Raw genomic sequence first — 24,734 nt, 5'->3', positions numbered from 1 at the left:
ATGGCGGTTGTCAAACAACGAAATGTTGCATTACCGCCACCAAGTGGTAAGGAGTGTGGATCAGAATTACAAAACAAAACTAAAAAAAAACTACTATATTATTATATTCTCCCTCACACCTTTATTTCCCAAAGGTACAGTATTAAATGACTATAACATTCATCCTGCCAATTTTGCTGCAAAATGTTCACGATATTCATCTTGAGCTTTCTGGGGTTCTGAGTGAGTCCTGTTCTCTTGGGCCCTTGTCTTTTTCGGCCTGACGTCATGACGCACAAAGATTTAAATTATAGCCCCAGCAAAACTTTCAAATTAACTTGGACTTTTGGCTGAAAAGATAAGTGGATTAAAAAATGTGATTGTTTAGAGGGTTATTGATTTGTTTCCGGCAGGTGGTGGACGATTCTTACTGGAATTGGGGAGCTGGGAGCTGACCGAGGTGACAACAGGCATGCCATATGTTTCAGGAACGCACATGAATAGGAAAATAAAACACAAACACACAAGAATATCAAAATTAAATCTAAAAATCAACAGTGATAGAAAAAACGTATATAGATATACATATATAAACACATTAAAGGTGGCTAAAGAAGTGTTCGATGAGATAATGTCCTTTTGTTACAAGATTCAGCAGTTCTAATGTTCTCTGTTCTAACAGTCTTTGTAGAAAACTGAGTTGAGATATTCAAGATTTAGAAGTAAGTCAAGTAATAGGCTTGTGGTAGGTCCAATATCTGTTTTTCAGACACCTGGTAAATGGGTGTCTGAAGGATGGAACAGGCCCCCAGCGACACAGAAACCATGGTGTGCTGGGGGCTCGAACAGGACAAAAGGCTCGAGTCAAGTAGAAAGCGTGATGACAGTGTGGACTGCAAAAAAGAGGTGGGCTAGAGACTTTGCTTTTAACCCATTAAAAGGTTTATGGGTGTTCACATGACATGACATGACATGGATAAATTAATAGGGCCAACATCCTATCTCCAATACTGTACATACAATGTGATCTTAACTTTTGAACTTAACCATTTAAATAATTTCTTATTGATCATTTTGATTTACAAGACACTTGAAAGCATCTTTCTGTGCTCTGGGTAATTCTGACAGGTATTTCTCTCAATGATAATGTAAATACTTCCTCCACCACTGGCCAGCATTTATCAAATTAATGGCCAAATTTATGAGGGAATACTGACAGACATCATCAAAGTCGATTATTAAGGAAGCAAGTATTTATTTAATCAATTTGTGTCAACTGTTAAATCATCAGGCTTCTATCATTTTTTATAGATACAACTAGATGAAAAGGATACATTTTTTGTAAAGTCTAAGAAATAAAATTATAAAAACTTACAAGACAATTTACACAGTGAAAATTACAGCTACATCAATGCCAATGTCATTCACATAATTTTAAACTCAGTGAGTGTCTAGGTCAACTTTTGTAATGTTCCAGCTCATTAAGGACACTGGAAAACAAAGAGGTGAAGAGGTTACAATGTTGGAGATGCACAACAGTGAGATTTTGACGATAATCTAAAGATTGAGGTGAGAAACTTCAAATGGAAATAATTTCTACAAGAACTTTTGCAGAATTAATGTCAGTGAAATAAGGGGTAGAAAAAAAGGAGCAGAGTAAAATGTCTCAATCTGATTCATAACCTCAAATTACTACTTTACAGCAAAGTTAGCAAGCAATAACTAAATTAAGCAATTACACGAAAAGATGCCAATGCTGATCAAGTGAAACAATATATACAATAGATGTAAGACTAGCTGTTTAGTTGGTCCCTATTTGCACATCATGATATACAGTAATCTACATACTGTATATTTAGAATATTTAATTTTGACACCAACAAGCCTTAATATTATCTTTAAAATAAATAACGTGGTGTATGAAGGTCTACTTTTTCTTCCATATAAGGGCCTGAGATAATCATTCTGTTGATCATCAATCCTGTTGCTAGACAATGCAAAAGAATGTAAAGGAAATAATTAAATAAATTACAAATTAAATATTTAAAATAAAAATATATTTAATACATATTTAAATAAAAATTAATTAGAAAATAACACAAAAGATAAATCAAATAAGGAATAAAAACAGATAAATAATTAAAAATAATAAAAACAAAACAAAAATATAACAGCTAGAAAAAAACATTCACTTTGAGTTCCTCAAATTGTGAATGGGGCTTCTGTGTATGTAAGATACATGACAGGAAATTTGCTGTATTCAGTTTTTCCACCTGTTCGATCCAAGAACATCATTTGGAAAAATATTTTTAATATTCCCTGTATGTCCATGTTGTGGCTTGGCACTGGCAACTGTGATGTCCTTTAACTTTTCCTGAAGCCAATCCTGTCTGTCTCCAACTTGTTTGTGTTCCCGCACATTGTGCATGAGCTGTACCTCACTGATGGTTCTCTTTCTGTTAAACAAAAAGAAATAGAAAACACAACTGAACTGAACTGAAGAAGATCAGCATCATTCATTATAGTTATCAACTTATCATTATGTATTTTCACTCCAAAGATGATATTTCACACTGTAAAGACACAAACCAAAAACAGCATTTACCTCAGTGGTTTAGCCTCTATGTGTAAACTGGTGAGGCAGATTATCAGAACCAATGTTTCCAAGAACCTCAAAGAGAACATGTTCAGTATCTGAAACAAATCAAATTAAACACAACAGTGGTTAGAAAACATATTTTTTTATTGCTTTCTGTGTTTGTCAATCATATCCAACTTCACAAATAGAATTGCAGATACTGATCCACTGTCATGCCATTCTTACCAGATTTTCTGTTCTTATATCCAGAGAGTATGGCAGGTTTCGTTGAGATCTGTACTGTATCAGTAACGCCAAGTCAAACTTGGTGATCAGTCTTTTTGTGCGAAGAAGGTTCTCCCTTTTATACACAGCGTAGCCCTCCCCTGGTCATCAATAAGCCATTTTCACTGTCGATGTTGTCACTTTTTCGAACGCATCGATGGGGACAGGCATCTGCATGACACCACCTCCACCACCACTCACTACTAACTCATCTTTCAACACCTCTGCGAAGTGCCTTGGTCATCAAACTGTTTTTGAACTTTTCACCCTTCGTGCTAAATAATGAGAGTTTCGTTCTAAAGCATATGTGTACTGTATTTTATGAAACACTGGTAAACAATTATTTTCTTATTGGACAGAATGTCTCTAATTGGACATGTCTCATGCATTGGGACTGCAGTGAAAACATATACTCTTTGAAATGGCAATGACTGTCACGCTTAATTTATTAGCAACGCAATTTATTTTATGGTTCACCTCATGCAAGCATCTAAAGGTTGTGAAGAAGTGGAAGTGGGTCAGCCCCAAGGAAATGAAGCAGAGAGACCAATCCAGCGCAGATGAATAGCCGCTTTCACCCAGAGAAGATGTCAGAGGAGATAGTCTATACTTTTTTAATGCAGGATGTTCATCATAGACCCGGGGAAGGCACCTGCTCTTTCACGGAAGTTCTTTCACTTTCCAAATTTCCTGAAAAAGTCATACCATAGAACCTATAGATTGCTATCTCTTGCATCAGCTGTGGAGCTGTCACAGCCATGTGGTCTTTAGGAAATATAACGCAGATCTGAATCACTTCATAATCAAACATACCAACAATTTCCTAGTGTTTTTGATGACTAAAATAGCATTCTTATTTAATTTTTTTTAATTTATTTTGCTTTCTTCAAGAAAAAAAAAGTATGCTGCTGTATGTGGATTTCCACAGTGCACCTTGTGTAGATCACACATAATATCAATATGAATAGGTTGACAGAGCTATATATATATATATATATATATATAGATAGATAGATATACTTTTTAAAAAAGCAGCTTTGACAAACATAGTTATCTTTCTCTTTTCAAATGTGTAGCATTGCCGTTATATGATGTATGGGTTGTGGACAACCTTGTCACTGTGTCACAAGGTGCATTAGGTAACCATGAAAGACATTTTCTAAATGTGGCAAAGGAATGGCTATGCCATGACTGAAGGAATAGGTGCCGCAGAAGGACCTATATCTTTCTGTCATAAAGGTTCACTGCACAATATGGTATATATTATACACAGTGTCCGCCAATAATAATGCACACTTTCTGTAGTATTTGGTTTAGTTCATAAATTTTAATTTATAATGTGGCATTGCATCATTTTATCATCCCACTCAAATGTCATGAGTATGTTAATGATTCAGTGGTTCCATATTACCCTATCATCAGGGTATGTGATCATCGCATACTGTACACGGCAATAGCTCAATCTAGTGTCAGATTAACTGTCTGAGTATTGGACACTGCTCTGTGTCTGTAAAACATCACTGATCTCAGCAAGATTATAATAACAGCCCAGTATACCTGGCTGAGGCTGGTCCTCCTCTGGGAGGAACAGAAGGGTAGAGAACACGCAGCGCCATATTGCTGATGCTGCCCTTGTCTTCGTCAGCCCTCCCCGTCATGCACGCACTGTAAAAAACACTCGGCACCACCTGTGGTTTCAACTGAGCTGGATTTTTTTTTGTGCACATAGTATGCTCATAGTTTTCTCAACCAAGTCGCTCTCATTACCTCATGCAGCCAAAATGTGAACCATGTCAGCAATGGTATGCTGCTGGTGTGCAAGAGGACTTGACAGGGATTGATGGGACGAATTGCACACATATCATTAACATGGGTCACCCCCATGTCACAAAGAAAGTAATGCACATAAAAATGACTCCTCTCTTTGAACTATATATAAGTGTATTGGCTGTAAATAGGCTGCCTTCCATACACATTAGGGTTCTCAAAGAGTTTTAATAAATTTTCAGATGGTTACATTCACCATGTTTTCTACTTCTTCGTTGTTCTGTCACACGTGTTCCTCCATATATTACAATAATAATAATTTGGAAAGCAAATGCAATCCAGTGTATGCAATATGTTTTCTGAATGCATGTGTCCAGCAGGCGATAGGTTCATGCCCGTGGCCTCTGTATTGTATGTTTAAAGATATGGAAGGACAGCGAGCCCATGTAATGCTTTCCCTGAAATCTATAAATGGAGTTACTTTTGTCATGAAATGAGGTCACCTTGCTTGGACGTATCATGTAACGAAATAGAGTATATTTAGATTGTTGACATCATCCCGCCTTTGCCAGTGACACCAAACAAACACAGAACACATATCTAAATCATGCCAGCTGGATAAAGAGTTATTGTTTCTGAATAAATCATCCTAATATCTTTACAGCCAACTCTCAGTGTAGCCACTCAACAGTTGCCAAAGTAAATGTCCTTCCTTTATTCCATGAAACAGGTTTGCATGGATAAGCCATGTACTGTCGGTGTCATTTCAATGTGGATAGCCACACTCACATCAATCTATCACATTGTTTTGTAATGTCCATCTGACATACCAGGCACAGATGGTGGTGGTGTCAAGTGAGTAGTTAGTATCTCTTCACTGTTCACAGACTACAAAGAAAGAGCCCGCCAGGAGAGGGCCAGCATCTCCACTTGACCCCGACACCGATGCGGATGGTAGGTTTGGTTACGTTACCTTTTTTAGCAGCCACACAATTCAACTATTTTTAAATGAAGTTTGTTGATTTAACAGCATAGCTTGAGAGGGTTTCTCTGTCACTGCACACAAGCGCTTCAAGTCCATCCTAGTGCCCAGTGTGTGTGTGTGTGTGTGTGTGTGTACGTGTGCGTGTGTGTGTGTGTGTGTGTGTGTGTGTGTGTGAGTGTGTGCGTGTGCGTGCATGTGTGTGTGTTTTGAGATTGAGATTTTGATCTAAGAAGGAATAAGACATAAGAGTCATTGTAGTTGTACGAGGAAATTTTGTTTGGTAGCTCTCAGAGACACCAGCAGCAATATAGAAAACAACAAGAAAAATCAAGAATATATTCAAAATTTAAAAAGTATATATACATGCTGGATGTATAGACAGTTGGACCTGGTTTAATCTGTTGTTGTAGCACAGCGTCAGTGGCCTTGTACTGATAATGGATGCATCTTAACCAGTCCGAGGTATCAAACTGTCTTTGGTAATAAGCTACTTCCTAAATTTCACTGCAGTGTTTAGATATAGTGTAATATACAGTTCAGTGTTGTCAAACAGTATTTCCCCAAGCCTGTACATTATAATTTAAGGTTTTATCCACAAGAGGGCGATCTGATGCAACAGTTCAGTTTAACAGAACCAAATCCAAGGAAATGCTTCTTTTCTTTTCTTTTTCTTCTTCTTGATATTGTTATTAAGATACTTTGTTGGAAAGACTTTGAGAATCAGTATGTTGTTTGAACAACACTGAGCTCATAGTCTGCACCTTTAATTTGAGAAGTGATGAGGCAAAACAATTATATGAAAACACAAAGAGATGTGATATAATAAAGAAATACAGAGCCCCCTTGGTCTGACAGTGAAATAACTATAAAACTAAGGGCAAAAACATAAAATGACAATCTAAACTTGTAATGAAAGACAAGAGATTCTTCCAACATCCTGACCCATAAGGAGATATGTCATCGAGACACTAAATTTAACACCGGGCAGTCAAAAGGAATCAGATCCAAACCAGCTGGGATAATCTTTAAAATGACCAAAAAACATGGCAGCTATTGGAAGGTCTTCGTCACTGTGCCCTTTATAATATACAACACCAGAAACCAACCAAAACAACAGTTCAGTTTAAACACTGTTCAGACTACACAAATGTGCAGGTATACACGCGGTTTAAATTAACATACACAGTATTAAGAGATTAGCTTCTCCAACAGAAGTGAAAACCTGCCTGATTGATTAGTATACACCCGATAAACTATTTATCCGATACCTACAGTACATGCTTGTGTACTGTGTTTCTGAAATAAACAAACCAAAGGCACCTTCATATATTTTCTGGTATCAAATGAAAAATAACAGACCAGCATTGTCTGGGATAAAGAAAAACAGCGTTAAACAGAAAATCACACAAGCATCCACTTTTAGCTGAAGAGAAAAAAACACCTCCTGCTGGACTTCTCGGTTTACACTCTGGTCCCATGTGGTTTGTTCTGAATGCAACACGAAGCCAATGAGATGGATTCAGCGCAAATGGAACTTACAGTAGAAGTAGCTGGTCACTGCGTATTCATTTATGTTTTAGTGTTGTTACTGTACTTATCTTGCTGCGTTCTCCTCTGCACAAAGCCTTGTACGTGATACAGCAGTCAGTTTGCTCTAATCACTGAGCACAAATGTGGTCTGACGGCTGCCACTTTTCCAGAATGTTGATTGGCTTTTCATATTTTAGTTTGGATCCGTGCCACATAAATGTAACTGTGGTAATGATAATGTGTACTGACCCAAACTGAGCCACTGCTCTGCAAGCTAAATGGCAGAGTTGGCTCACCAGCCCAATGTACCTGCTGCACGATGGAGCCTATAGAGCTTACCACTGGAATAACCTGCAGAAACTGCAGCGACCTAAAGAGTGAGAAAATGCTCCATGCAATTAAATTGGTCAAACATCCTCCAGGAATTTCATTTTTGTGTCTGTCACGAGTATACGCTTTTTCCTGATTTTGATCAAACCTCATGACCTTTCAGTTGTACAGCATAAACCTATAAACCAGAAGCAGCCACATGATGCTGACCTGATCATGAACCTGATGGGTAAAAGAAGATGTGGAAAAAAACTACAGTTCATGCATGAGAGTAAATTGATGCAAAATTATTATCCCCCGGCCAACTTTTTGCCTGAATCATTTTCCATTTGAGGATATTTATCACTGCCAGGGCTTCACTACATATCACATGCATGAATTCAATTTCTTTTTGGTTACTTTACTATCCCATCAAATAATTAATAATCACCCTTTAATTATATTAAACAGTAACACTGAGCTATAACAGCTTAATCAAAAAATCTCAGGACTGAGTCAAGAGTATTAATTTCATTTAAATTACCTACAGTGCCATAATGATTCATCATAAGTGCGGCAGTTTTTGTCATTTCATTAATCTGGGGTTACTGCTCATATATATTTGTCTTGAAGTGATTGGTTATGGATGACCACATACACACAGATCAACCAGCCTTTCTTGAAGTGCTGTTGTTGAGCCTATATCAGCATGGCAATAGCAGTGTATATTTTTTTGAAATACAAGCAACAAAAGTGGATTAGTAAGGCATGGTTTGAAATAAAAAAAAAACAAGACCCTTTTCCGTTGGTGTTCTGCGTCACATATTGATTTTTCTGTCAAATTTATTTTCAGAGATTGGTGCATTGCCCACAACCCAAAATGAAATTCATAGGAGTCCAAATGAAATTCATAGGAAAATACTGATACGTCCAGACTATAATTAGATCTGATCACTATGTCCTATGTTTGGAAAATGATTTCTCACCTGATTGATTTTCCATCCTCTCATGCACAGTTAAATCTTTTGTAGATAACCAGTATAATCTTGATAGTTGCACATGCAACAAAAACAAAGCTCAGACACAAGGTCTGACACCTTCACCTTCTGTATAACATGAATAATATAGCGTGCAAATGTTGTGTGTACATTTTAAGAGTCAGATACTTCATGCAGTAACTATCATGGAAAGATTTTTGGCTTGTAAGCCTCCACTGTGTTTACACTAGAAAACTGAATAAAAACTGAATAAAGATGAGAGCAGATGCAGCCAGTGTGTGATTCATCGTTTTGAAGCTACTATTTTCAAAGAGTCAGGTAAGAATCAATCACCTGGGACGAAAACACAAACATACAGGTAGGATTGCTATAGAGGGACTCAGCCACCCAATGGGGCCAGCTATTGAAATGTGGAAACATTCAACTAATAGAGAGAGGACCGGTAGACAATCAGTCATGCTTGTTTTGATCCATTGATTCCTCTCCTACTGTGTGACAGCACTTTAATCTGCTCATGGCAGTCAACAGATTCCTGATTCACTAAGATATAACTTTAATGAGCCACTGCGTCTTGAATAAGAGAAAGATTGCATGAAAACTATATTGCTCTGGAAATTAACAGCTTTGACGTGCCCCAGTAGTGCCATAGCAGGAAATTGCCATTGCAGGTGGTGTTAAATATTTACTGTAAATCATGTGCTGTAAGTTTAAGGCTCATGATAGGAGGAGAGGAAACCTGCAGCCTATTAAAATGCGTATGAGGGGGGTCAGGCAGATCAGAAACAGGCAAGAGGTCAAGACACATGTAAAAGCAGATTTTTGGGAGCAGTGAACAGGTTGGCAGGAGAAGACCGGGGCAGCTGGAACCAAATGGCAGGGAGTTGATGATCTGGCAGACGGAAGAGGGTAAATGGCCGGTGTATTACTGTTCTGGTGCTCACGCCAAGTTCATATCCTATCATTAATAATGTTTCTAGAAACAGCGGTATTACCATAGGGAAACACCCTTTACATCATCCTCCTGTTGTAAATCCCAGCCAGGATTCTCTGACAGCTACAATATCTTACGCTTGGCAGAAAGAACTACATTAGTCTTTGCCAACCTGACATTACAGGCAGTTACATCTAAAAAAACAAAAACATATACAGTATAATATATATATATATATATATATATATATATATATATATATATATATATATATATATATATACACACACACATATATATCAACACCATTACAAATGATTCACATAATTAAAAAGCATTTCTTACATTTTGCATCTGGGTTTAACAAAATATGTGATTCATTGCCCTCATGAGGTGAGAGAGCACAAGACCAGTGGTATCTGTTTAGAAAAATAAGTGCGGCTGTGAAGGAGGTTGAACATCCAGTGTAGGGCGAGTGTTAGGCATGGTTTGACCTCTCCTTCGCCACCAACAAATGACTGCTGCAAATGGTAATGGCCGTGGTTTGAAGGGGGGGGGAGGAGTGTGTGTGTGTGTGTTGGGTCTGCAAGGCTGTTGCTGGACCCTTCTCTCAAATAAGGCCAAAGTGGTACGTTTCACTGGGAGACAGCGGTGACGAGGAGGAGGAGCAGAGGCAGTTTGCTGATGAACTCCTCACATAGGAGTCACTAGACAGTCAGTCGATAGCAGTGGATGCAGGGGCAAGGGCTATAGGAGTATGTGCACCACCTGTTTATCAGGAACTCCTGAACAATGTAATATGATCTTTGAACAATTACTCTCCTTGTGACCGATCATGCTAAACTATCAGGAATGAGTGATCATTGTGTTCCTCCCTTTACATATGGGAGGAAACAAAATAAGAAAATCCTTGCTATCTCTCTCTTTATATTTTATAATTCAACTGAGTTAAACAATCTAAGCCTTTGAGCAAACTGTCACGAGTCCCTTTGCAATAATACTGTATTTGTGAAGTGAGTGTGTGCATCTGTTCTTCACACTTTCAGCAAGCAGACTATTTCAGCAGTGAGCAGAGGCACTTTACAGCGACATGTCATATTTTGTGAATTGTTTGCATCTTGTCAAATTGTTCATCAGTCCTGATTTTGTATCAACATATTTGATTCGTAGCAATTTGGTAAAAACATGTAGCTCTGATTTCTCCGTGATTATCTGTGACTTGTCTGAAGACACTGCTCCAAGTCAAAAAATGATTGCCTCATGTATTTTGGATTTTGCTCAGACTTGCCGCTGCTGCTTCAACCAGAGAAGAGAGTTAAGATAAGATGAGATACGATGCATTGATGGATAATGTTTTCAAGGTCTGTGAAGGATAGAGAGGAGCCCACTAAGAAATGCACAAGCTCACTTATACTCGGCAGATTTTTAAATATATTTGGGAGCAACAGATGTTGTTGATGATGATCTTTTTTTCAAAATCTGAATTATTCTCAAAGCAACTACGCTTCAAGTCTATTTTCCATCTTTGAATATGTGGAGTAGCATGATGTGTTGGTGAAAACCACAGATTAAAGCTTATTTCACTTTTGTTTCATTATGAACTAAGTAAAAGTAAAACAGTTGACATGTTTTTTGTCTACAAAACCAATTTGTGACTGCACACTTCACTCAGCCTGTACCCAACAAAAACGTGCAATGCTGAACAAAAGGACAAAAGGAAAATAGATGTCTTTGGCTATTATGGAAATTTATGTTGCACTTGTATTTATGTATTGTTTATATATTGCTCTTAGTTTCCATTTGAGTAGAATGAAGATATAAACAAGCTTATTTCAGCTTGTAAGTTAAACCAACATTGTTATATTTTATGCTTTGCGGATGGAAAATGACATTTGTGTTAGATATTCTTAAAAAACAGCTAAAACATTTTACAATGAGTGAAATCATATAGATACAATATCGATTATAATTTACTGTAATGGTAACTCTTTATCGGAACCCACCTTCTTTCCCATTTAAAATCATTTAATAAATGGATCACAACATTAGATAGTTGTATTTTGTATTAAAATGTTCAGTATTCATCAGCAATTAACCTTTGTAGACATTTTTTTTTCATTTCATCATTACAGTTTTTTGTACTATCGTTGATTTCCGTTTATACAGCAACGTCCACTGATAGGTTCACATAGGAAAAATATAATTGTTGACAAACAAAAATTAAAATGAATAATCACTTAAATCTACTTGTACTTACATTGCAGTTTATCATAAACAATGTATTAAATAAGCAGCCTGTATACTGCCTATAAATGCTGAACAGAAGATTAACTTGGCATGAGAGCAACACGGTTTATAATGTTAAGTTACTGCCTTTCAGGATACATGATGAAATACTGCTTACTGTCTCCATGGTAACCTCAAGAACTCTGTAACTATGGTTCGCAATTATCAGAATTGTGGAGAAGGGTGAAGCCCACTTGTTTAAATCCTACAGTATATGCTATATTAAAAGCGGACCATTAAAAGAGAATTGTATTCTGTATTCGAAGGACAGCGGACAAACTTATCCTCCACTTGTTTGTCTCTAGCTGTGCTGGTCAGTGCAGCTGCAGGGGCTTCAGTTTGGTCTTTTTTTAGGGGTGAAATGGATTTGGAATTGAGAGTGATAAGAGGTTATTTGCAGTTTATGTTTAAGAGTTTTGCAAAGGAAAAAAAAAAAGGAAAAAGCAGGCAGTGCTGCACTGCTCTAACAAGGAGTGACTTCTAACCTGCAGACTTGAACAGGAGACAGGTGAGTGCTGAGACTGAAAATGAATTGCAGCATTGTCAACTAGAATAAACCACAAAACCAACTCGCGAACTGTCCCCAGGTTGAGCATTGCAGAAGCTGCTCTGTGCACAGGAATTACATCACCAGAGATGAAAATGTAAAAATTCTTACCTGAGATCCTCCTGAAATCCTTCAGTCTGGAGCAAAACGATTTTTCATTAAAATGCTTCAGTGCTTATGTGTATTTTCCTACAAGCCATGGACGGAGTGCTAGATGATTTCTGAGAAATCTTAGACCTTAACATAAATCCAAGTGGTAAATGTTTATAAAAAAAGTGGCATCTTCTAACCACACAGAAAAATTAGTAAAATTGTGGCAGCAGTCTTTGAAGGAACAAAAGGACTTTACAATAAACCAACGGTAAACTACCAGCAAATGACTATGCAGTGAAGTTTGAAAGTGTTTTTTTTTGTTGGAGGTTGAATAAATAAAATATGTTTGTATCAAATTGTGTTGATAAGTTATAGTATGATAAAAGTGTTGGGGAGGTTAACAATGGCCAAAGGATAAACTCAGAGAAAGAGACGAGTAAAGCTCTACCTCAGTGAGTCAGATGTTGGCAGACTAATCTCTTTGTACCAATCAGAACATTTTACAGCTTCAGAGGCCACGTGGGGATGCAGCAGACCTGCATATTAGAATCTTTATTTTGGTGTGCAAGTGCAATGAGATTTTAAAAATGAAACTGAAATGGACAGAGGACTATAGATAGAGCATTACACAAGGGCAATATTCGAGATTCACGTACAGCATTGGTCACATGCTCATACTGTAGTGAAATGCAGGGTGGTGTTTTCCTAAGGCTGTTAAATAGGCAAGTGAGCAATCTGCGTCAATAGAATGCTGTGTGATTTTTTTTTGTATAAAAAAAGTTACATTAACATATTATTTTCATGAAATAAAATGTTGTACATATATTGAAATCATAAATGTCCAGAATTTCCCAAACAACAACAACAAGGTCGAGCAAATACAGAGGGCAGAGTTCACCATCCTGATGGAACGAGGCTTTTCCTCTCTGTGTTGGACGTACGAGCTCCAGGTGATAAAGCTACTAGTCCGCCTATCTATCAGATTCTCTGGACACGGACTCCTACACTTGGAGTTGATCACCCTCTCCACAAGTGTCCTATTGATCCCCCGGGATGTGTTACTTACTTCCTCTGTTGCTTCATCACAAAATCCACAATCGTCTCTTTGGAAATGCTGACATTCAGTAAGCAACCTTGACTTGCAGCAACAACCTCAGTTAGACGCTGCTGAAGGTAAACTGAGGTCTATTAAAACCACAAACTGATCCCGTAGCTGGAGATTAAACTTAAATGTGATTCTATCATGGTTCCTATGTATACAGTATAAAATGTGCGTCAGTAATATTAGCAAAAAGACCTGTTATATGACCTGAACCACCAAGCTACCTGCTGAGACTCACCAATTTGTCACAGACTCAAACACACACTTAGACTGTGAATTAAATTTCATTATGCATGTCTTTACAGTTTAGTTTTTTTAATCTTTAAAGGGTGTAAGTGAATAATTTTCTGCGGTAGGAACCCTGGCTTTAGAGATTAGGCTCACTGCAGCTCCAAACGAATTTTGAATTTGAGAAGGTTGCATGCACAAAGTGAACTGCAGTCTCCCATAAACACTGCTATCGGTGAAAACCTTTGTTCTCTCGGGTGTCTGGGCTTAGACCACTCGTTTCCACACTGTCCTGTCAACAAAGACAGGATTTGGAATTTTGTTCCAAGGTGATGTTTGCAGAGGTTCTATGTTTATGAAAGGAAAAATAAAGTGCTTACCAACAGTGTGGGCAGTGCGTACACATCATGATGCAGATGCATGTGCATAACTAAAAGTAAAACAATATAATTAGAATTCAAACATTTGCTTAAATGTCTAACACTCGGAAAATTTGCATTTGGGAACGGTGAAACTATTCTCACAGTCTCTCCTCATGAAAATCATTATTTCTACCTTGGAGCAGAAAAATAATTCATAGCAACAACAATTACTGATCAGTGGGTATATGGAACACTTTTACACTGAAGAGGAGTATGAGATTTGGAGCCAATTATTTCAACTTATTCAAGTGTCCACCATAGTGAAGTCTCACTTTGATTGCATTTCATACAAATACTGTATGAAATGTAAAAAAAAGAAGAAAAAAGATACAGTTACATTTCCATGATACCAGATTTCTATGCAAAGTAATGTAAGATGGTAAAATATAATTTTTTCCAAATGTTAGATTCTGTTAATTGGCAGTTTGTATGAACCTTTGAACACATTTCAACAGTTAGCAAGAGATACAGAGACAAGGGTCTTTCTTTTAATAATCTGCGTTTTTGGGGATAAATCCTGTAAAGTGGAGGCTGTCTGGTAGAGCGACGTGGTCATCAAACATTCTTGACCTTTTGACTGCTGAAGAGACAAGCTGCTCCTTAGTGTCAGATGTCATGGAGCACAATGCAAACTTACACCAGAGACATTTGTGATGCGAGTATTGTTATGTACCGAGCTGTGTGGGAGGGAGAAAAAAAACAAGCTACCAGGTTTCACTGCAGCAATGATGTGGAACAGGGGATTTTTATGCAACTTTGAAACATGGATTCCATTAGCCTGATATCATAAACTTTGCATAATTCAGGAGTCGAGAAGAGATTAAATCAACTCCCTTCAGTCCAACAAAGGAAAACCTTTATTCAGAAAGATTCCACAAAACAATTTGTGCAAGCATGATCAATAAGGTGCGATAAACCTAGAGTCCTTGCTAACGATGTGGTCCAGCGTGCCTACAAGCATAATGTGGAAGTGTATAAATGCCAGTGCGATTATGGCAAACACTAAACAACTGGATTAGTACAACACGCTCTATAACATGCACTTGTTCATTGAAGTATTGTTTATGAACAATGCAAGAGCTCTGATAATTCTCATTCCATAATCTTAGGATAATACCATTTACAAAAATTGAAACAAACAAACCAGAAAAAAAAACTGTGTTGCCATCAATGACTAAAAGCAATAAATCTCACATGAATTATTATCTCAAAACAAAGATCCTTGTTTATTGTAGTCATTGATTTTCTTAATTCAGGACTATGTTGCAGCTACAATATAAACTGATTAGTGTCTTATTAATGTATTTTTTTATTGTCATGAGTCTGTATAGGGTCCACTGTTTTTTAAAAAAATATTTCATATTTAATAGACCCTTTACAAAAATGAAAAGCATTCGAAGCATGTTGTGCAGCGTTGGGCAAGTATATTTAGATTTTCTTAACTTCATCTTTGCAAAATGAAAATGTCAGTTATTGATATACTGGGTCTTCTCTTCAACAGGGTCAGTGGAAATGCTTCACCTCCCAAAGGGTACTAAAGCCTCTTTAACACCTCATACAGGTACAGTAGTTTAGAAGTCAATTATTCCTAATGGTCTGGGATATTTTTGATCCATGGCAATTCCCTAAATGAAAAATCACTGAAATGATATAGGCCTATAGCAAATATCTGTGATAACTGGATGCTACTTTTAAAATCCATGTCCCCATGTCCTCCATGTATTGATCTCATAAAAAGATGTTTTACATAAAATTGTGTAAAATGTGTCCTTAACCGTCACCCCTGATAGAAAAACAAATTTGAATGTGATGGGGGCGAGTGGTGCTGACAATGAATACATGGTAAGATTTGTCTTCATACAGAGACATGTTAAAATATAATTGCAACTATTATCATATCATTAACATTATTATAATTTCATAAATGCATGAGCCAGGAATGTTTGTTAACTAATTTCTTACAAATCCAGGCTTGTGCCCAGAGACCATGCGGCTCACCACAGGTTGTAATGAGCCTCCGACTGGCACCAGTGGGGGGGCAGGGAACAGATGAGAGTAAGAAGGACTTTTATTTCCTCGGCTGTCGTTCTCCTAATGTGAGCCATATTGCATGAATCTCTGTTGGCAGACACACGTTTAAACACTGCCATTCAGCATGCGTCTTTGTGTATTAACACTGCCCTTAGTGCTAGACGTGCTCTGAATGTCGGGTTTTGCTAAGGCTGCTAATGCTGCAGCAAAAATCCGGCAAAAGAATTGTGTAGTGTGAACAATGAAGATCTAGATCAATCGGCAACAACTACAGCAAATCAGAGCGCAGGACTACGGCGTGGTCGGGGGTTACCCCTGGTGAAAGATCATGTACAGTAGTGTGTGACCAGCTGTCGCCGGTCAGTCATGTGGCATGAACTCACAACGACTGCAAGGCTCCTGATCATAAGACAGCAATTTGCGTGGTGTGAACTGCACAGTGATCCGCCGACTTTGAAAGTCAGGAACTTGGCATAACATAAACAAGGTCATTCACAGAGACACGCTTTCAGGTAAACGCTGATGACAGCTGTATAATACAGAGTAAAATTACATGCAAGCATAAATCACAAAGGGACTGGGCCCTTCCTCATTGTTTCTTTTTCTGTAATTGTTCATCTGATGGTGACATCTATAGAATATTGACAAAGATACATAAACATGTGCACCAAACAACACAGTACAATAGCTGTGTGGGTTACAGTAAATGGTACCTTAGTGAAGCTTTTTGGTTGAGGCTGTCAGAGCTTTTGATAAATGTTTGACGTTGTAGCTATGTGGTGTTGTCTTGGAGTGCATTTTGTTCTGCAGGTGTTCAATTCAGTCCGTTCCCTCCCTGATCCGAAGCACAAGAGTGAAAACATGAACGGCCACAGTACAGTTCAATATACAACAATCACTACCAATTGACATTTGTTTCAACAACTCACAGCTTAATTAATGACCTATATGTTTTCTGCTCGGACCTCAAGCTGGTCTGTGTGGAACACTGCACTGTGCCGCACGCACGCACAAACATAACGACACACACACACACACACACACACACACACATACACACACACACACACAGAGAGGCTTTCATCATTCCATGTACCTTGCGGTCATGACAACTGTGGTCAAAACAGGGAGGGGTTACAGGTTTCCGTCTGTCCCCAGGCCTTCTGCTCAGGCTGAAAAAGAAAAGCTGGATATCTGAAGCAAACAGCCAGAAGATTTCTCCTTGAAACTGAAAACTTAAAAGTTAAAATATACATACATGCACTGCTGCAAGATTCAGGATGACGAGTTTCCTATAATCTTCTTTTGAAACTTTTTTTTCCCAAAAATCACAAGTAAGTATACCCACAGGATCTTTGACATTTTGGATGATCTTTTATGTGATGCATAGCTCTTGTTTAAATGTGCACCACTAATCAGCACACTCTTTTGTGTTATTGTCTAATATAAACAAGTCAAAGCAGTCAATGCCAGAAATTAGTAGAATACTTTCAACAAAATGAGGTTCAGTCAACTTAATCAATCTTTTCTCAATATCCAGCTAATAACTTTACATTTAAATAATTTTCAATCAAATCTTTTCTGTTATCCGACAACACATTTTTCCCCCCTACAAAATATTTGATCTTCCAGTACAATATCCACCTGCAGTGACCAGAGCACTATTAAACATTATTACAGAAACAAAGAGTTCAGTTGTGACATCAGACACAACTGATTTATTTACATTCAACAAAAACTATGGTGACAGGTGACAATGATGACAATGGATGCAAAGTCTGGTCCCTGGTACGACAACCCAACCACCTCCTGGCAACACTGCTGCTGTTAATAAATGTAGTGGCCTCTGAACATAATCCAGCCAGCGATGACCATCCCTACAAAATGTATTTCCTATCGTAGATTAGTTGCATAGAAACTTAATTTCTAGAAGACAGGGTTGCCCAAGGTTAAGGATTAACCTTCAGGCACAACAGGAACCGGATGTCCTTTAAGAACCACCCAAGGAGATGAGGCGCTGGTTAACATTCAAAGGGGCTCTGGGGAAGTTATTATCTTTCTCCTACTATATCAGGATTAAGCGTTACCAACCACAAGGGAGCTGATAGTGTATCTTATCCATAATAAGCTTTGCAGCATCCAACTGTAACAAACTATGATGAGGCCAATGGGAGACGCTGCGCAAGACCTATTCTCGTTTTATTTTCATTCTGAGGCCAATAATTTGGTCCAAATATCTTTTGCAAGTAAAGTAACTGTTTGTTTACCTTGTTGTTCTGTCTGTTTTGGATAATGGATGGAAGGGATGTGGCAGGGAATGATGAGGTAGAGAGAAGGCCTGACGTGCAAAGACAGATCTCAAGTCTGGTGCCGTGTACTACTACATTTCTTCACTTTGAACATGCTTATAATTTCATTACAATGGGAGAACTGACTCATTCTAATGGATTTCAATCATCCAACCCTCATTTTTGGGAGGTTTAAAAACATTTTCAGATTCATGTTTAATCAGATGCATCCGACAATGAAGCTTTTAATCAAAATTGTATTTTTTACTTTCACTGCTCTATACTGTATGGTGTGTACAGATGTGTACTGTGTTACTGTGGCAATTTTTGTATATTCTTCAGAGAGAAGCTTTACAACAGACCAGAGTTTTTGTCAAAGGAAGTGTCATGTAGTGAAAAAAGCTCTCTGCAGATGCCTGGTTGTTCAGGCCCCTTTGTGTTGAACGGCATGCCTGAGGATGTGGATACAACAACAAGGATGCGGAACAGACCATCAAAACACTGGGGTGAATACAGAAGAGAGATAATAAGCACAACTCCAGATTAACAGTGTTATTGTGTCCTGTGTGAAGATGCCAGAGCTCTCATACGGGAAACAGATAAGTAATACCTCGGGGTGAAGGGGCTGCCTGCAAATAAGTGGTATTCACTGGGGAGATGAACACTACAGAACATGCTGGAGCAAAATGATCTAGATGACTGAAAGAGGAAGTTAAGAAAATGGCTGATGTTCTTATTTACTGGCGGTAAATCCCAGGGGAACACACCAGACACACCATCAGAGCAGTGGCAGCGGAAAAGTAATTAGACCCTCCCCTAGGAGCATGGCCATTAATTGGAATTATTCAAGGGTGTCATTGTAGTCAGAGGTCAGAAGGGGTGAACGAGAGACAGTCAAAAGAAGTAAAATGTAAGGGATTTAAAAATACTTTTTGGCAAACAAACCGGGGCCAACAGAAAATAAGAAACAGAGGAGCTTCTCCTTTCTCGCCTTTAGTATGACATTTAATTTATCCTATGCAATTTTTTGGTATTTAAATATGTAATTGTCTCACTTAAGTTTTGAAAGCAGGTAGTTATTTTGGTGCCTTTTTTTTAAAGGCCTAAAGAAAAAGTTCAAGCTGTAATAAACCATTAGTAATGTGTTTTACTTAAAATCTTCTTTTTTTTCATTTTCTTGTTTCCAATCAAGGTGAGTTACTGCGTGATTCATGGCAAAATAAATGAACTAGATGTTTTTACTCATACAGCAGGTCCATTGCCAGACCTAAGAAGAAAATAAATCAATGTCACAAGTGGACAAATTATGTGTAATTTAGCAATATTATAATTTTCATTCTAGTAAATTAAATATGAGGTTGGTCCTTCTTTGCTAAAGTAAAGTAAAAACACAGGCCTGAAAGACAAATTGTAAAATCTTTTACCTTTGATTAACACAATCTCTGACAGGGCTGAACCTGTGAGCCACCGCCATGCTGCTGCGTAAAGTCACTGATTCTCACACTAATAATTTCACTTAAGTTATATGTGCCCTGTGCAGGTTCAAATGGCCTCATCACTCATTCTTAGTCCCAGGTCAGATCATCCTCACTAAATCCCTTCCGCAGTATGAAACCTAATCAGAGATGGTCATTTATCCTGCTGAAGGAATATTACTGCCACCGCTGAACTAAAAGTGCTGTGTGTGCAGGTACACTACACACGTTTAATGCCCATCAACCTGCTCATTAATATTATGAACCTATTTCCACCTCCTCTCATGGGTTATTGCACTCACATGCACCACATGCTTTGTTTGGCAGATGGGGTTGGAGATGGTGACCCGGGGCAGTGAACGCACCACATATTTGGCAAAGATAAGGAGCTCTCATGCCAGATTATGAAACAGAACAAATCATGAACGCCTAGAAATGACAGTGGTGCTAATCTCATGTTAATAATTTTGCATTTTCTCTCTCATTTTCTGGCTTCCATGTCAATAAACAGAAGTTACATTATTAGAGCATAACTTTAATTACCCGAATATCCTGAATGATGACAATCATTTTCATCTACAGCACCCTCAGTTACATGTCACCAGGCTTTGGGCTGTAACTACAGATAAAACAGATGGCAGACAACTGTACTGAACGAAAAGAAAAAAAAAATCTAGTTTGACATTTTGCATTTGTTGGCTCAGTGCTCTGAGCCCTGACTCGTGTCGCAGTGGATGTCTTTTTTGATACAGGCAGATGGGAACAGAGGACTGCAGATAGAAGAAAATAGGTGAAAAGAAGAGAAGGTGTAATAAGTTGTACTTGCATGTAACCTTTTGTTTAACAAATCACATCCATAAGCGACTACCATTTTTGTCAGAGTACAACCCTGGTTATGGCCCCGTTTACACCTGGTATTGGGATGTGATGGTTTCTGGATAATGACATCTGATCCATGGGCTGTTGCATTTATGCCTGGTGTTAAAATGCGTAAGCGTCAACATGGATCACTTCTTCAAAAAGTTTCATCTGGATCAGGACAACCAGGACTACTGAAAACCCCATGTTCTGCTACAGTATGCAAGAGCAAGTATCTGTGCCTGTTTGTAAAAGCAACATTTTATTGGTTCACCCATCACATTGTAGAGTACTACAAAGACGAGCAGGTTGAATAGCCTCCATAAAACCAGTGAGTTCTTTGTATTTTAAGGGACAAGAACCTGCACAATAACACTAAATACATTCATTGGATTGTCAATTCCTTTTAACCTCATAACTCTAGGTAGCCTAAAGTCCACTTTATCACTATAATGGTTAAATAAATTGAGTTAGAAAAATAAAAAAATGTATACATACTACAGGATACAAATGTTGTATTATGTATTATTGGAACAATTTCTACTACATTTTATTCATGAAATCCACCCTGAATCCGCTCTTCTGCTGGCACCAGGATAATCCTGTTGTTTGTTTTTTTTTACCTGATTTATACTAAAAACTCTTTTAACTCTTCTGATATTCTTATTATTCAACTCTGTCTGTAGTCAAATAGTTCAATGCTTCACCTTAATATACTTGACCCAGCTGAGTGTGCAACAGGTATCATAATAAAACAACAAATGGGACAAAAATTAGTCAAAGAGAAACATGATGAGCTGGAAAGTGACAGCACGGAAAATCCCTGTCACATTAAATCAGTGAAATGCAAGACGGTGTCTAAAAGGGAGGAAAAACCGACAGCTCAGCACACACTGAGCGGGACCCACGCACTCAGTGGAGGCTTGTGTAAGCAACGGATGCTGTCACACAGTCAGCAGGCAGGCAGCGACTGTAATGATGCAGCCACAGACCGGGTTCCCAATAGTCGGTGGGCATATTAATGCTGTGTGAAGAAGAAGGTGAGGAAAGAGACTGTCAGTCACAAACTAGACAGGGATATAGTTGGCATTTGACAGTGAAAATAGAGCTCGGGCTTAAAATCGCTTTTAAGTGTGAATCTCAAGTTTGAAGATTTTCGCTTTTGAAGGGAGAAGTTGGCTCCTGTCATGGAGTTTGACAGGAAAATGCCCTGGTGGCTGCATACATTTCGTTGGACCACTAACAGTAAACACACATCTCCTGACTTACTATGAGTGAAAAAGTAACACCTACGCCGTTGGTGATGAAGTTTCCCAAACCCACAATGTGTCTCTATTTAATACATTCGATGCCAATAGGCAACAGTGTTGTTTAAAATGCAGCTTTGAAAAGATAACTGCACCACGTGTTCACATAGACAGGCATGGAATGAAACTCAGCAGCTACCTACAGGGCAATAGAGATTCACATCTCTCAGTAATATAATAAATATAAAGTATTCAGCCAAGCCAGATGATAAATGGTATTTTATATTTGAAAATGATTTAAATGGCACATGGGTCAGGTAGGAGGGCAATAACTGTAAAGAGCAAAAAACCATACACAACCTGTGATTTGTCACCTTTTTCAACCTCGATGAGTTTGAAAGCGTGAAACGAGGAGACAGAGGTCAGATAAACAGAGCGGTGAACAGAGTGAAATCTATCTCAATCATTATTCATTTCATCATGAATGAGCTGTCAAACTAAACTGTCAACACCTAGATCATTATTCACTGACTGGATCAACAACTTTGTGCGTTGGAGCTCCACACACAGGCGACTGAACATGCAGAGGCTCTGGCTGAGCAATTAACCTGACAATGTTGGTTGAATGCTGCTGCTGTTGTTGTTGTTGTTGTTGTGTCTGAATAATCCTAACCTTGATAAAGTGCAACCGTCATCTCAACATCAGCAGCAAATAACAATGTGTATTCGCGAGAACTGCAGCCGCCCTCCCTCTCCTGGCTGCCATGTTTACAATGGAAACAATGCAGGAGGCAGAGGTGCTAAAAAAGTTCTGCACTCATTTAGAATTGCACAATCGATTCAGCAGAACCAGAGACACTGTGCTCTGTGCAAAATGTTGCTTAGCAATAAAAACATGGGTCATAATACGCCGCTCATAAAAACCACAGACGTTTTTCATGTCCTGATTTAAAAAAATCTGTAACTCAAATAGATGTTTGGGAGGCATTTGCAAATGCGTGAGGTAATTAAATCAGTTAAAACAATATTTTGCAGTGGACAGGACTTATTAATATATTGTATACAATACATCACAATCAAACTTGATATACTCAAGGGGATATACATCTCTAGAGTCCCTGCAAACTAAATGGATTTTTTTTTTTACAAACATCTCTGAATAATGGCACTGATAAAGCAGACTGAGACATCACAATCATCTGACAAAGACAAACACAAAAGGATGAAAGACAATGTTAATCTTTATAAAGACTGGGTATTAATACCTGTAAAAAAGAGACAAAGTACTAGCTGCAGCAAAAATGATAACTAGCGGGGAATATATGGTTTGAGATGAATGTAAGGGCTTTAGTGTATGCGGCCAAGTGGATTCAGGCAGCCAAGGATGAATAGATATGACATATGAGAAGAGAATGGGATGGGAACGGGATGGGAATGGATTCAGCAAATGCTCTTCTGTCCTGCACTGAAGAACAAATTTGTGCCGAGGCCGGAATGAGCCAAATCTATAACACTATAGTACATCTGCTGAAATGATACACAGATGCTTTATGGAGTGGGGGCAGACAAACATACAGCACCATCTCATGAAACAAGTTCAACAAAGTCGAGGTTTCTGTAATGTAGTCGGCAACTGAGAGCTGTTTAGCAGGCAGTAAAAATGGGACACGTGGGAAAGAAGTGGATCAGTAACACTGTGTTTGTCTGTAAAGAAGAACAAATAATGATCACATTGAATAAATATGAGCAACACCAAACTGCAACATTAAAAAAATAACAGCAGCTGCTGCCAAGCTCTGAAAGGATGACTGGAGGAAAACTGTGAGTAAATAGGCATATCACTGCCAGGTCATTAAAGCGCCGTGGGGCTTTTTTCTCATCAATAGAGTACAATGTCTTCACACTGAGGTGGTGGATGGATTTTCAAATCACAAAGTTTGCTTTGCTCTGCGGCTGCACTCGTGTGAATATGAGTGCAGTCGATTGTTTCATTCTTGAGAGAGGAATTTCAGCACTTGTCACATTCAGTGAATCAGTGAATACATTCAGCTGGTATGACTCTCTTTTGTTGCCTGGATTTTTTTTTAAACAGTAAATCATCATGTTTCCTCCTTCGTCAGTAAGACTTTGGTCATGTTTTTCACCGAGTTCATGGCATTTTGATCCTCACAGGCCACAGCAGGTTAGCTCAGCTTCAAACTGAGTCGTTGGCAGTGGGACAGAAAAGCCAGGGGTAAGCCCAACTTTAGTTGGGTAACCTCCTAATCCTTCTTCGTGAGAAGGGGCCTTGAAAACAAAATCTCTATGTCAGATCTAATCCTAGAAGTCCCCATCCCCCAAAATTCTTTTCAGCTAAGCTTCATGTACCCAGTTGCAGTCCAAAGTTGAACTTGTGAAAGGAAAATTAGCTGCTTTCATCTTTCATAGCCTTCACTTTTACTTGGGTACACTTTACCTGAACGTTTACAAATACTGTGGCTGCAATTTAATATTTTACAGCCTCTATTTTACCATATATACTGAATATGGTTTAACAAAAAGAAGAAAAAAAAGCCCCTTGAAGAATTCGAACAAGGTAAAACACTATAATAAAAGCAATGAATAGCAAAGCAGCCTTGAAAAACATTCCTGTAGTTTCATTGGAAAACCAAATTACCTAGATGGAGTCGAGATCTTTTGTACATAAATCTACAGTCAAAAGATGAGGACACCTTTGAACCCTAAAAAAATTAAAGAAAAGTTAATGGATTGATTTTATTACCAGGACATGACTTTAAAATAAATATTTTCCCATT

Source organism: Scophthalmus maximus, chromosome 4, assembly GCF_022379125.1.
Source record: "Scophthalmus maximus strain ysfricsl-2021 chromosome 4, ASM2237912v1, whole genome shotgun sequence".
Classification (NCBI taxonomy): domain Eukaryota; kingdom Metazoa; phylum Chordata; class Actinopteri; order Pleuronectiformes; family Scophthalmidae; genus Scophthalmus; species Scophthalmus maximus.
Note: the sequence above shows the minus strand (reverse complement) of the source record.